The following is a 15,120-nucleotide window of genomic DNA, read 5'->3' on the forward strand; positions in this document are numbered from 1 at the left end:
TTTCTCGGACGGTGGACTTTAAAGGGGGTTTTATGGACCACCGTCCAAGCGAAGCATAAAGAGAATTATTCCACCGTTAGAGCGGAGATGGGCAATGTGATGCAGCTTGATTCCTCAATTGGTAGGTCGCACATCGAAGACAGAAAACCTGCGCACGAGAAGGATATCATTTCTTTACGTAGTATTGACCCTTTGTAGAAGATTAAATGATTCCCTGAAATTTATGCAAAACATTTCATCCATTAATATTGCGAAATTTGTTACCACTCTTGAGTTTTCTGATATAGTAGACTAATGAATTTATTACTTACTAAAAATTATTTTGTAACAGAGTTCATTGACGTGCCAATGTTTTGGAAGTAAAACTTATCTTCAAGCATTTGGTAATCTTATTATGAAGTCCCAGCTTTAAGGGTCGATAGCGATCGTAAGTAATTAACTAGTGTAAAAAGCATTCTTGGCCTTGTATTTGGGTAGTTTAAGATCTTCATTTCTTAAGCTAAATGCCTTTTAGTTTAAGCTGCCTGTTCTACTGGTAAGTTCCTCGTGGTTTTCTATAATTTTTCTAGAATAAAATTTTAATGTAATTGTTAGTTGGTTAATTCTAAAAAACCGATGAGGGAATAATAATGCACATAACCTAATGTATACGTTTTATGATATGAAGAAATGAAATACATGAAAGAGGTAGAAATACATAAAAGGGGCAAAATTACATAAATAGGGCATTCCTAGAGTTTAAAAATTCTCGAAGAACCAGGTTCAAGTCAACCCCTCGGGATTTCGCTCAATTGAGAAAGGATAACAGAAATCAATGTAAGCCCTCGGATCCATGGAGCGAAATGCGAGTACCATATATTTATCAACCAAAGGATTGGTGTAGAAAAACACTATCTGGGATAGGAAACGCGCCCCGTAAAACACACCAGAAATGGGTTTATTGCCGGTTTGTTTGCTACCGTCTTCCCATTTCCCCCGACCACAGGCAATCTCGATTGGCGTTTTGCGGGCTAACGAAATCATACGCGAAAAACGTGACCGTCCTCGACCACTCCGATTGCCGAGTTGTTATTGCCCAGAGAGCAAGAAAAACAGTGCCCGTGGATCAATACAGGAGTTTCGTCATCATGCTCTGACCAATGTGTGGACAAACAATTCTACTGGAAAAATATTCCGATCCGGGGAGAATAACAGTAGCGCATTGGCTTCTTGCTGTGCGCGCCCAATTGTGTTAAAACCAAGAGAAATTTGGAAGGGATAGCTTCGCCCCTCTCACCCACGACGATTACATAAGTTAGCAAAAACACTTGAGCCACATTCATCCCATGATGCACCACAGGAGAGCAGTTCTATCGATTGGACTCACTTCGACGGAATCCGAGCGCCATCAAGATAACTGCTTCTTTCGTCTTATCTACCGCCTGAAAATGCAGATTTAGCTCGAGTTTAAGTCAAAACCTAGAGCCTGAGAATACTATAGTGCTTTTTTTAATGATTGAAGACAAAAATGAATCAATAATATGAGAAAAGTAAAAAAATATCAAACTAAATTACCTAAGAGAACAATAGAAAACGTTAAATAATTTAAATGGAATCCGCTTATAACTTAAAGTTCAATTATTTTCGCTAACAGTATTGGAATTATTTGCCGTGACAGAAGCAAGCTAGCTTAGTAGTGCGACTGTTTGTCAAAAGTAGATGATGGACTATCGATATTAAATGGCTGAATATTTTCTGCTCCAATTTTCGAGTTAACCCGCTGTGAACTTTCTGATAGACGAAACAGGTTTTGCCTATGTTCGTACTCGGTGAAAGGGGTATGGGAAAATAATCAGCTTCATTACAGATCAATTCATGTAACACCATTTTTACAATTAAAATAAAAGCATTTTTTAAATATCTGTTAAACAGGCCTTTTGAGACGACCTTTAAAAAGAGAATTTTGTTTTCCATTTCATAAGTGTCAGTTTTTTATCCGAGTCAGCAACGATCAAATTTAAAATTAAGCACATTTTACAATTTGACGCTTTTTGGTAGCCCTGATTCTGGAAAATAATGGCCAAAGCATTGCAAGCTCTGCATAGGGACTTAAGGCCTCGGCGTATGAATAAATTTTAATTTAAAATAAATTATTAGCGTCCGAGTGAGATTATTATATTTTAAATGTTTGAGAATTGAAAAATCATTCGCTTCATATGGAATGAGCCTCTGAGGATGAGAGCTGCATGATAATAAAACTCATCTTAAGCCAGGAAAATACCACAATTTTGCAATTCATATGTTACTTTGCATGCTTAATTACATTTTTGTTTAAACGTTCTGAGCTTTCAGCAAGATATTGTTTTAATTAAATTCCTAATAAACAGTCCCGATTCCTACATTCCTGCTGGTGTAAATAATGGCTCCGAAAAATAAAAAAAAGATGTGAGGGTTCATATCATTTTGCTGCGATTTTAATTACTCGCAGGTGTATTTTAATATTTAACCCTTTTTGGATAGACTTTACGAGCTATATACCCAATTAAATAAATAAATTCAAGCACATTCGAAAATTCTTTAAAAAAAAACAAAGGCTTCAAAATAAGTCCCCAGCCCTCCGCACTCAGTTTTAACAAAATATATTTCGTTATTTTTGCAAATATTTCACATAGTAAAATGGTTTTCAAACCTAATAATTTATCGTCCACATTCATTCACTAGTAAAAACAGTTTAAACAAGACTCATCTGCATGTTACTCCAATAAGAAGAAAGTGTAAAAGGGTTGACATAACCGATGACTAATATGGCTTCCGAGCACCATTTGAGGCAGTGTTTTAAATAAATGAAGGGTACGCGGTAGCCCAAGGGCTAGAGCGTTGGACTACTGACCAGATGGTCCGGGTCGGATTCCCGAAACGATTGCCTAGGCGAATATTCGGGATGCTCATTGTTCCATTTCTTATTCCGACATCCTATTTGCGAAATTACGAGAGGCAATGACGACCCCTCCTTCGATCACATCCGGATATTGCGATATTACCGCTATCGTTCCGTATAGATTCTTACACAAATGGGCTTGTGGGAGAGGGGAAACACTTCCAGATATGATAAATCGAGAATTTAGATGGTTGAAATGTCTCCCACCCTTCAGTATGACATACATTGGACCAGGAAACCTTAAGCTCAAAAAAGATACAGAGATTGAAAGAAAATATTACACATTAAAAAGTTACGAAAATACGGTAAAATCCGAAATTACCAAATATCTCAGAAAAACAAACAATAACGAAAACGTTGAGCACTTGTACCACCATAAAAAGCCTCCCTCCCCGTCTACCTGATCCTCATCAAATATCTCTGCGTTCGGAAGCCCACCGAGAGTATAAAGGCAGATTGAGGCCACGTCATCCTTTTCAATATATCTACAACGAAATATCACCTAATAAGACCGTCGCCCACGGATGAGATTCGACGGACGGATTCGATTTTTCTTCGATTCGACGCTCTTTTGGGTCCCACCCCACACACACAGTCACAATATTAGCCTCTTCCATAAGGCTCAAACATACTTCTCCATCCTCCAATCTTCCCATTCCCAGCCACCCACCCAATATATATATATATATATATATATATATATATATATATATATATATATATATATATATATATATATATATATATATCGATTATAAACGCAAGCAAATTACAAAAAAACTCTGCCTGATGAACTAATAACGCCATGTTCAACTTAATCAACAAAAAGGAGACCCTTTACCCATTAATAAACTAAAGTGCTTCTTCACCTGGTCTTGCAACGCCCTCTTCAAGAAGGTCCATTTCGTCTAAACCCGCACTACAGTGTTCCTCGATGACCTTAATGCGGCATCATCGTCATCTTCGAGGATCGGTGTCCTACGTGCGGTATCCTATTCTTCCTTCCCCTTTCATCTCACCCCTCTTCCCTTCTCCACATTCCCCTTCTTATTCTTCTCATCACTCGTAACTCCATATTTAATCTCTCGCTAGTAGTTTACGGTAATAGTGTGTGCACTGTCGTCTTACGTCAATGCCAATGCGATCTGAGATCATGCGCACACTTAAAAGACGGTCTGAATTCATCACTTCACGCATGCGGTCGGAAAAAAATGTTAGCGGTACTTGTTATACAAACCTTGTACCACACAATTCCCATTTTTCACAGGTCTTTTCTCTGAGGTCTAACAGTAAATGCCCATTGGGGCGATGTTGTTTGATTGACACGATAAGGTAGATACACTCGATAACGAACCCGAAAATTACCAGCATGTCGATTTATTGCCGCCAAGTAGATATAATATCTTGCATGGTACTTATCGATATTGGCAATGAATATCGCCACTCCATGCATGGAATTGGCGTGTGAGGGAGCGGGGGGATGGGGGGACCCTCGGCTCCGCCACGCTCCTCCTGGCAACCAACCACCCGTCCGCCAGCCACACGCACTTGCGGCCCCTTGACTCTCCCCCACCCAACCCTCCGCGGCCCACCTGCATGAGGTCGTCCACACGGGACAGGAGAAATCGACTGCCTTCCCTCCGCCGGTGGCCTCCACTCGAAATCGAAGACGAGGGAGGGACCCAACCAACCTTTGGTGCATGCACCCAGCTCGGTCGGGTGCGTATTTTGATACACTCAACTCATTTGGAAAAAAGAAATATTTAAGTGACGCACTCATACCAGCAATTACCTTGCGCTTACGGTAATTTCACCAGCAAAACATATTTTGCCACGAATACTTAACTGAAGTGATTTGTCCCCATAATTGTTTATTTCAAGTCAACGTGGTAGTTTTTTTTAACACGATTAATGCAAAATTGTCACGAGAAGAAACAGAAAAGGCATTAAAAAACAGAAGAACATTACGATAGGAGACTTAAATCGATTGACAGGTTGATTGGGAGGATTCTGGATAGAGGGAAGGGCGGAGACAGATGTGCAGCCTTCCCCACGGGATGGGAGATGGGGTGGGAGGCCGAGTGTCAAGAGGCGCGCGCGCGGATGGAGCGAGGGCAATGATTTGAAGAGAACGGAGCAATTAAAGATGGCTGTGTGATATGAGGAAACCTCCGCGATTGAGAGCGTGGTGCAGCTTACATTTTGGATCACATGAACGGCCAATTAAAACATTGTCCATCGGTACGTAAATAATCTTTGTGTTTATTTTGATTGATTTAAACTTTTCTCCTCTCCTAAGGGAACTTCTCCGTTTTATTCGTCCCCATCCCCACACAAGTGTTTAAAAAATCACAAATAAAAAATAGGGTCTACGCACAAGAAGAATGGATCTGCACTCAAGCCATCTATTCTAGAACTAAGACAAAAGTAATAGTGAAGCGCGTTTTTGAAACTTTTCCTAGGTCCTTTTTCCCCGCATGCCACCACACTGCCCAATCAGGACCTGAATGAAAAAAGAAGTACGTTGCGACGAGTTTATGGGAAGGCGATGGCATTAGAATCAAACGACAATACGTTAGAACAAATACGGAACATATAGTCGCCACTCAAACGAGCTAATTAAATGCTCATTATAGCCAGCGGCACTAGATTGGGTTAATAATGGGTAAGCGCATACACTTTGGTTTTCCAAGCCAATGGCGAGGAGAACTGATGTTCTTTTGAAAAAGGAAGGTTGATAAGCGTAGGCTACAAATTTCGCCGCCCAGGCTAATCTCCGATCGCATAAAATGGTAGCGCATGGGGCAATTTTAAGGGGATTAACAACCAGGGGTCGTAATTAGCGAGAAAGTCCTTTGTACACTACCCCTGTGACCCTAATCAGGACAAACCCGTAATTCCCGCCGGCCCGTTACCCAGCCACGCCGCAAAGCAGGTTGGGGGGGCCGAGTGTCGAAGAAGGGGTCACGCTGTGAGGAGGTGGGCGGGCAGAACACCTTAACTACGCCTTCCCCACCCCCAAACCACCCCTTGACAACCGCAAGGGGGCTCCCACCCCTGGAGCGGGGGGTGGGTGGAGAGGCAATCCCCTCAGCACACGACCGGGAGGCTCCCGTGACCACAAACTCCGTCCGAAGACCCCCCGAGCGCCTTATTTCCCCCCTTTAAACACCACCACCCTCTGCCTCCCGCACCCCTAGGAGCGTATAGTAACCCTTCCCAATGTGCCCGGGGCGGAGAGAGGAGGAGAAGGCGATCCCTGTTGGTGAGGCCGGGGGAAAGAATCGGCAACGTGTGCGTGCGTGCGTGTGTGGGGCGCGGTGGGGGCGTGTCGAATTTAATCGGATGAATATTCACTGGCTGCTTTCTCGGTGGTCGGCGATGGTTTTAGTTTCACGATCGAAGTGGAGTTCGGGTGGTCTCGCCTCGAAATCGAGAAGCCCGAGTGCGGTCTCGCATCGCGGGGTCCCGTTCCCCCGGGCGGTCGGGGCGGGAGGGCCGTCGCCGCCGCGTGGAATGTCTCCGGGAGGGGTGGGAGACCCCCCTCCCCCAGGCCCATCGCCCAAGGGTCGAATAGGGCCTTGGGCAATTTGGGGAAGCGTACCCCTCCCGCAACGGGACGGGAACCTACGGGTGGACGCGGGACAGGGTCGAATGAGCGCGTTCGCTGGTTGAACACGCCTCGCCAATACGTGTACACTTTATTAAAGCAGCGCAATTAAGAGAGGAACATGACTAGAGCACAATTGCATTCCGCGAATCCACACCCATTGACGAGTTTAAAAGATTTATCAAAACAATAGTGGGTCGAGAGAAATTTGTTTAATACAGAATTTTCTAAATTCAAGTCAATTGGAGTTGTTGAGAGAAAATACTACGATAATAGCAAGTTTATTTAAAAAAATATGCCATTGAATGTAAAAAATACAATTTAGTCCAAATTGGAATTTTTTTCAGACACTCTACAGGTATATCATTTATTCGTGATCTCCTTAGGCTTTATACATACCTCAGGGTTTAGCGTTCCCATTATTTAGTTCATCAAAGTAATTCTTAATGAAATCCTCTGATGATATCAAATTCATGCCATAATATTATACTATTTCGAATAAAATGGACAATCAAGCTTCGGAAAGTGAAGTTATAATGATTTAAAAAATTATATGGCATCTGGGAACTCAATTTATACATTTGGTTTCTTTAAAAATGATTTCTATATGACCAAAACCTATTGTAAAATTATTACAACGGGAAAAATGGGCTTATTAAAGAAAGGGGCTTAATATGAGGACCGTCGAAGGGAAACAAAGCGTAGAAAATATTGAAAAGCATTAACAGCAAGCATAACTTAAAAAAGTAATCGATCCAATTATGAATATTAATCACACATAAATTTCAAGATCCCCCGACAGGAGCACTGAACGGATAGCCGTTTCAAGAAGAGAAACATCAAAGATCTAATCATGGGACTAAGGCCATCGTGGCTGTTTCAGATTTCGTGCTTTAGTTGATAAAAATTTTGTCTTCTAAATAAATCTTGATTTCTAATGATAGTGAGTGCAATTAAATTCCCATTCTATTGATTCCATGTCGAATCTGAAATTTTCCTCTAAGAGAGGTCTAAAAGTGTAATAAGTTCAGCCCTAAAAATTATATTATCTTATTTAAAAGATTTCTTGAGAATTAAAAAATTTTGCCACGAGAAAGAATGCTGAATGATATAGATTCTATATGTTTTTTTAGAAAATCTAACTATATAGAGAAAAACATTTGTCCACGGAAAATAATGCTGAATATTATCGGTTCTTTATATATTTTGAAAAAACTAAACCATATAGAGAAGAACGGGTTCGACTATCAAACTTATTTTAAGATTGTGTTAGAATTGTTGATAAACTTAGAGACTTTGCATATTAATTGCAGTGTTCAACCTTAGCATTTAACTTTCGAAATTTAAAACTTAATAGTATAACAAACACGCTTTAACTGAAAGCAGAAACCAACCATTTCTCTCGGAATGTTTTTTAATTCTTTAACTTTGCTTTTGCTCATATTGTGTCCAGTGGAGTTGGACAAAGTTTTTAACGTTTAAGCCGAGGGGAAAGGAATGAGGTGAGGCAGAGCTGTGGATTTTCCTCTAAGCGTACTGCATTAAGTGTCACTTACAGCGGTAGAGTTTTCGTCTTTGGGATAGCGGAGTTCATAAAAAGACCACCTCAAACCAAGGCTACGTGTGATAAATGAGCCGAGCGGGTACAAGCGTTCGTTCCTTCGAGGCGGAAGGAGGGGCAGGGGTGTGCTAGTCGGATGGGGAGCGCAAGGGAGGGGGGCGGAGGGGTAGGTGAGATACGGTGGGTGGGGCTAGCCGTGGGATGACAAAATACACCGGCATCGAGGGATAAATCTCTACCTAAACAGTTTGTATTTTAATCCGATACCTTCAACTAGTATAAATATGTATTCCCGAGAGGCGCCTTTACTGGAATTCCCGGAAACTTGATGAGCATAGAAATGAGGAGCTTTACGAATCAAATCTCCTGGTATTTCGATGACTGATGAAAACGCCTGTTCTATCGACCTATTTTTTTTACGTAGCCTATCGTTTAAGGTAGGTTTTGAATGCACATGAACTAACCACCAGTAAATATATTTCTACGCCTAGCATAAAAAAACACTACCTGACATCCCAAGCTACAATGAAATGTTCTTCGAACCGTTCAAATTTTGTCTCCCATTCATTCTGTCCAGCACGTACTTTGCCTTTCCGTACCTCTTCGCTGCGCACCATTTCCTTCACCTACCCCTTCTCTACTTGCCGTACGTTCTTCCATCTATCACAATCTTCCACATTCCATCACTTCGCAAAATGATCTCACTCAATCATTCCTGCCTCCTTTGAATTTCTCCTCAGAACCCTCTCCAATCCTCTCCCATCCCCAATCATCGTTTGCTTCCTTATCCCTCCACTTTTCCTCTTTCGTTCTCCTCCACACTCACATCGTGTGGGCTTGCTTGAAAAAGCATCTAACTTATACCTATCATCTTGTCTCAACGCCAAATTTCCGCGCCGTGCAAAGTTACAATCCAAATCAAAGTTTCAACGAGCCTTTTCTTAAAATATTTACTCAACGTCCCTGTCATTTTTTAATTCCTCTTTTTGAAAGTTTCTTTGAAAAATGCAATTATTCTTCTTATGATACGACTACTTTGGCCATTTTGGTCCGAAACACTTTTGAGATAGGTGAACCGCTCCAACTACTATAGTTTATCTTCTCGATTTTAAATGCTAAATTTAGCCATTTTCTTACTCAAAGCCTCGTGCACTTTGTTTACATGTATTGATTCTGATCACATTGATAGATTACGCATTAAATGCACGGATTACAGAAATTACGGATTTCTACCTATCCAAAGGAGTGCTTGGGATGGTTTCTAACGAAAACTTACTTCTAAGATTTACGAGAACTTCCACTTTTCCTTGAACGAAATTATTTCTTTTTCATCCATTCGTAGCTTCTGCCTGCCTTCATGCTGCCCAAAAAGCCCACTCTCTACCCATTTCCACCAAGATAACCCAATATCCTCCATTCTATCACTCTCTTTAACATGAAACTACTTTTCAATGCTTCCTCCGTTCTCTGCCTTTGGATTCGGTTTTCCCCTTCTAAGTTTCTCTCTTCGCCCACACTATTTAAAACCACAGTTACTCCTTCTCTCAGTTCAACATATTTTCTCCATTTTTCACCACACCCACATCTAAAAAAGTTCCAATCTATGCTCATCACCTTGCCTCAAAGATCAGTTCTCATATATAAAAAGCAATGTGTTCCGCATTGGAGTCTTAAATAATCTTTTCATCACATTTCTACCCTCATCTAATTCTCTTCTTCTTGTAAATGCCTCTTTAGCTACTCCTATGTTCCCCAATACTACATCCATTTTCAACCAAAAAATACAGACGAATACACGAAACGTTCCGCTTTCTCTAGGTTGTTCCTCCTATTTTAATGTTTAATGATTACTTTTTATGTAAAATTTAAATGAGACAATTGCCCAAAAAATATACGATTCAATTATACATATTATTAGGAAATTGAAATTATTAAAAAACATTATGTTACAGAACTTGGCAAAAACATGCACAGGATACCAATTGCACGTAAAATATTAGTTATACTGCAAAATTTTACGAAGTTGTCAGGACAAATATCAACGCATAACTACTAGTATTTGATACTCTGGACATGCATAAAAAGTTTCGGATTTATACACATATTAGGTACCTGTAGCCGGAAATACCGATCTGTCATTGAAGGTATCCAATAAATATCAATATACATATACCAGATGCAAATTTACTCATACATGAGCACACGTAAAAGCCAGTGTAAATTTATTTTCCTAAGTTAGTACGGACCTCAGGGTACAGGGTATTGTGCCTGTAGCAACATGGACAAGAATAAACGGATAAAATACCGTTTTTTTTATTCCTCGTGTCTCTCAGGGGACGAATACTTTCTCGGGCCCGCCCTCCTCCTCCTCCCGGGAAGGGCGGGCTAGACGAGCGCAGCCTTTCGGACGCCACGAGAGGGGAGAGATGGAATACCAGGGGACAGGGGGGCGGGGGTGGATGCCGGGGCCAACGAGGCCGACGCCACGGGAGTCGAGATCGGTAGCGAAGGTGTCACCGCTCTCCCGCCGGCATTCGTCTCGAAGGAATCAAAACGACGGTTAAGAAGATTCAAATTCACGCCTGCGTGGAAAAATATATTTGATCTTCATCGGTATCATTCCCAAAAGTGATTATGAACACTGTGTACAATTTCAAAAATGTATCTTTGTGATGATATGCACACAAATTCAAATTTCAATTGATACAGCAATCAGACTCAAGGCAGGTTTTCATGGACGTTGATGGAGGTTGGGATTCACTTCTTATTTACACGGAGTGTTTATCATCCGCGCGGAAAAAGGGGACCAGCATCTTTCCCCGTGCTAATATATTTTTTCTAATTAAAATATGTAAATGTATACTGATGCAATATTTTGAAAATATGACTAACCCAGTGCCAAATATCAAACAATTAACAATATGAAGTATTTCAATTCAGTGGGGAGTGAAATAAACGCTTATTGGGGCGAACACGGATTATACTCATCCTTTGGCCATAGAAATAATCCAGGTTTTCCAATTAAATTGCAGTCAAAGTTTCAATCACCAAGCAGAAATTTTATTTACATCAATCCTTACAGTATAGATTGAGTATAGATACCACCTTTAAATAACTGCTGCCTTACAACCGTGGCAGTTTGTTTGCTATGCGATCATGAAAAAGAATTTATATCATCTTTGATAAAAAGTATTTATTTCGTGGTTGAAGGCTATTTACCTGCCATCAAAGGTCACCCAAACTGAAAAAGTAACGCAATTCAATAAAATTTTGGAGGATGTAACAAGTAAGCTATCATCGGTAATTATTGATCGATATCAGCCCCAAGTACTTAGCGAATAATTCAATGTATTTCTAATGCAAAATAAATGAGTGCATTGCAATACAGTCAGCTATTCGAAAGGGAATATAGGGCAGCGATAGGTGGAGCGTTTGAAATTCCACCCAAGTGTACGCGGAAGTGAGCTGTACAGGAAATTCTGTTGACGTACAGTTGGCCGACGGGTGCGCTAATGAAACGCGGGAATTCTCAACTCAACGCTCCTCGAAACAGCATAATCTTCCGATATCATGGCGATGCCCCTGACAGATCGTCAAGGGGCATCGACATCATATCTTCAATATCTTATAAAGAAAGTCATAATTGGAAATACCATGATGTGAGGCAGCCCTGAAAATTCCGACAAACAATCTTTCGATTCCGGGAGTTTACAGACGTCCGCGCAAAAACAAAGAAGGGTTGCGTCCGCAATTCGTCGGCTCGTTATCCACGGACGTCGCAAGTCCGTTACCGGCGTGATTTATAGGTTCTACCTAATGCATAGCCCTCTCAATCCGATGGACGTCCGATAGGCATGAAGGGGTATCCCACTTCCTACTTAGCCCGTGCGACGCGAGATATCGCGCGTTCAAGGCAGGGCATTAACCGGATTTCATCACGGGATCTTACGGTCAACTCCCACATCATCTATGTGCCGATAGCTAGCTACAGTGGATATGCCCTTAAGCCTATAACTACAAGAATAGATTAGGAGAATGATTAAGGACGTATTATTCTCACGAAAAGCCAGTGGAAAAAAGAGCAATGGCGGTGAGGGTTGTGGAGCCAAGCTCTTATCGTCCACAGAGATTCGGGAGACAGGATTGCTAGGATAATTAAGGCTAAAATCTGTGCGCCTTTGATGCGAATGCGATACAGTTGGTTAACCTGCTTAAATGGAGGTCAATGGTGCATAAGCACCCTTTGACGTGCGAATCCATTCCCTTGAGTTATATGCACGAGATAAATTACTCATATCACTGATATAAGAGAGGAGATGGCTAATTGAAGCGCGCAAGTGGTAATGGAGGATTAAATCATATATGCCAAGGAACGGCATTTAGTGCGCGCTTTTCCAAACTTACAAAACAATCGAGGAAGAGTGAATAAAAATGCGTTAAAAGGGAGTATGGAGGTAGACGGAAGTGGGCGAAAGCAATATCGGGACATCGAGGACAACGCTTAAGCGATTGAACACGCACTGCGTCACGCACTCCTTGGAATATTCCGATGCTACACCTGCCACACACCATCCCGATCCCGATATCGACCGCCCAATACGACCCACCCTCAGTGTGACGTGATATATTGACAACTTCGCACGCAGCCGTCGTTCGCCAGGGAGCTGGGGGATGCCATCAAACTGTCCGCGCCCCATTTGACTGTGGAGGTGCCGGAAATCACGCTAGGATCTGGCACGGCGACCGCAATAAGATTGATGAGGCGCACGATTGAGGAAGTCTCACCCTTGCCCCCCTCAGTTGTCTCCATCACGACCTGGGGACGGGCAAACACGGTCCCGAAAGCACCCCGAAGCACGTCGTCGCGGCGCTGCTCCTCGGTGGGTCGCGCACAAAAGTCAAGGACCTGGTTGGCGACATCCGCGAAAAATCAGGGTTGTAAAATGCAATGGCGAATAACCGATTGCCAACATCAATGCAGAAAATCTGATGCATATCCGATGGTGATATTACGATATTTTATATAGTACGTTTATAAAATATCGTATATTTTACTATATACGTACTAATATACTAAAACAAAGTAATATGAAATATGTTACGATAAAAAGGCCAGATGTACTCAGAGAAAGAATAATATTTTTTTATTTATCATTTAGTGAGAGTAAAAGCTAGGGAGGGGAATGAATTCCTATAAGGAAAGAATCCGAAATAATACACCACTAGGAACTTAAACTTGTGCTGATTTATTTTAGAAGTATATTTTGATACGAGAATGATAAGTGAGGAGTATGTCGCTAAGGAGGGACATGCCATGATTATATCGTCTTGGAGTCGGTATGTGCGTTTCTTTGGAAAATACGTGAATCTGATAGGGCAACAACGCTCATTTCTTCAAGAATTCATCGGATAGTTGTTCCAAAAACGGATATAGATCTACCTTATACCCTCTTCAGAAAATGCGACTTATATCATTGAGAAAACTTAACCACTAATAATTGGAAAAATTATATATTTTCTGGTAGCCAAGTGACGAAATGAAATACTCTTATAAAGTTCATAAATGCTGTGATTATAGAGAAGAAAAATTATAGCTTCAACCTCTTTTTGAAAATAAAATAGGAGTGATCAGATCCACAAAAAGTTTTTACTTCAAAAAATATTACTTCAATTGCACCCAAAGCCAAATATGATATATATATATATATATATATATATATATATATATATATATATATATATATATATATAATAAAAATTGGACTTCGATGCTTTTGATCTGTTCCGTAAATTCGAAAGAATTATCCAATCGGAAAATTAAGAGAATTTTTATTCGTTCGACGGATGAATGTATGCATTAAGTACGCATTAAATGTGTGACAATACATTTTTGTGCACTCAGATGATGCTCTTCCGATTAGTCAACCTCGGCTGCCATTCGTGGAATTTGGCGTGCATTAGCTACTGATGACTTCCGCTGTAAACTCATGACTACCTAACTCACGGCACGGTCTGTTCCCCGATGGAAAGGCCGAGATGTGCAACAATGAGTGCACCGGACCCCTTATCACTCCAGTCCAGTCGCTCGGAAAGTCATCCTTCGGGGATGGCCTAATTTAAGGCGCGAGCATTAAATAGAGACGAAAGCTCACCCCCGACTCCGATACCCCCTAGGACATCACCGAGGGACGAGAGTGAACGGCAGGGAGGCGAATAACTCCCCAAAATGGAGCATACACATCTATCGAACCATCGGGAAGTCTCATCCAACATTCCAGCCTTCCGTGATATCTACTGGACGATTTGGATTTTTCTGTCTGCTAGTCGGAAACGGATAATTGAAATCTCTTTAGACAAGACAAGGTATTAACGAGGTCAATCAGAAATTTCATTTTCCAAGTGAGGAAGACATACCTATAATTCAGGGCTTCGTCCACTGCATTAATTCGCTTCTCCGGCTCTAGCACGCACATTAACTTGTCGGCATCCACAAGGGAGCGTGTTTTGCAGGGGTATTGAGATATAAAATCCACAATATTTAATCGGTCACCAATGAGAATTAAACGACCACCCGCAGACGATGAGAAAACCTAGGAATAACGGGAAAAAGGCCCAAAAATTGAGATTATTGTTACATTTTTGAACACGGTGGGCTGAATAAAAAATACGTGACGTAGGAAAATCGGTGAAATTGCACCAATGCTACCCAAAACATTCACAATAACGCTACTGTTAGCTTCACTGGTATAAAATGGGAAAATCTGAATCTATTTGTCAAAGGAAGAGATTTTAAGTGCTCCCAAATGGTAGAACATATTATTTTATTAGGAACTAGAAAATTCTACCTATGAGCATACGAATATTTGAACGAAAATGGTAATAAAGGCGAAATTAATGGCGCGTGGCTGCTTTGAAGTAGTAGTATTTAGGGGAGGCGACCGACTGCTGAGGTCATTTTAACTAGAGTACAATAGGCATTCACTGCTAAGGTGTGCGTGTTGTTTTCGAGATCGGCAGTCAGGGAATGCGGAT

The 15,120-nt window shown here is 41.2% G+C and overlaps 1 protein-coding gene across 1 annotated transcript in view; it reads right to left on the minus strand.

The window, feature by feature from the left end:
* sog (short gastrulation) overlaps positions 1 to 15,120 on the minus strand; it is a 510,027-nt gene that overhangs the window by 108,624 nt on the left and 386,283 nt on the right. The gene's annotated exons all lie outside the window — the stretch shown is intronic.

Source organism: Hetaerina americana, unplaced genomic scaffold, assembly GCF_022747635.1.
Source record: "Hetaerina americana unplaced genomic scaffold, ioHetAmer1.1.p SCAF_4, whole genome shotgun sequence".
Taxonomy (NCBI): Eukaryota; Metazoa; Arthropoda; class Insecta; order Odonata; family Calopterygidae; genus Hetaerina; species Hetaerina americana.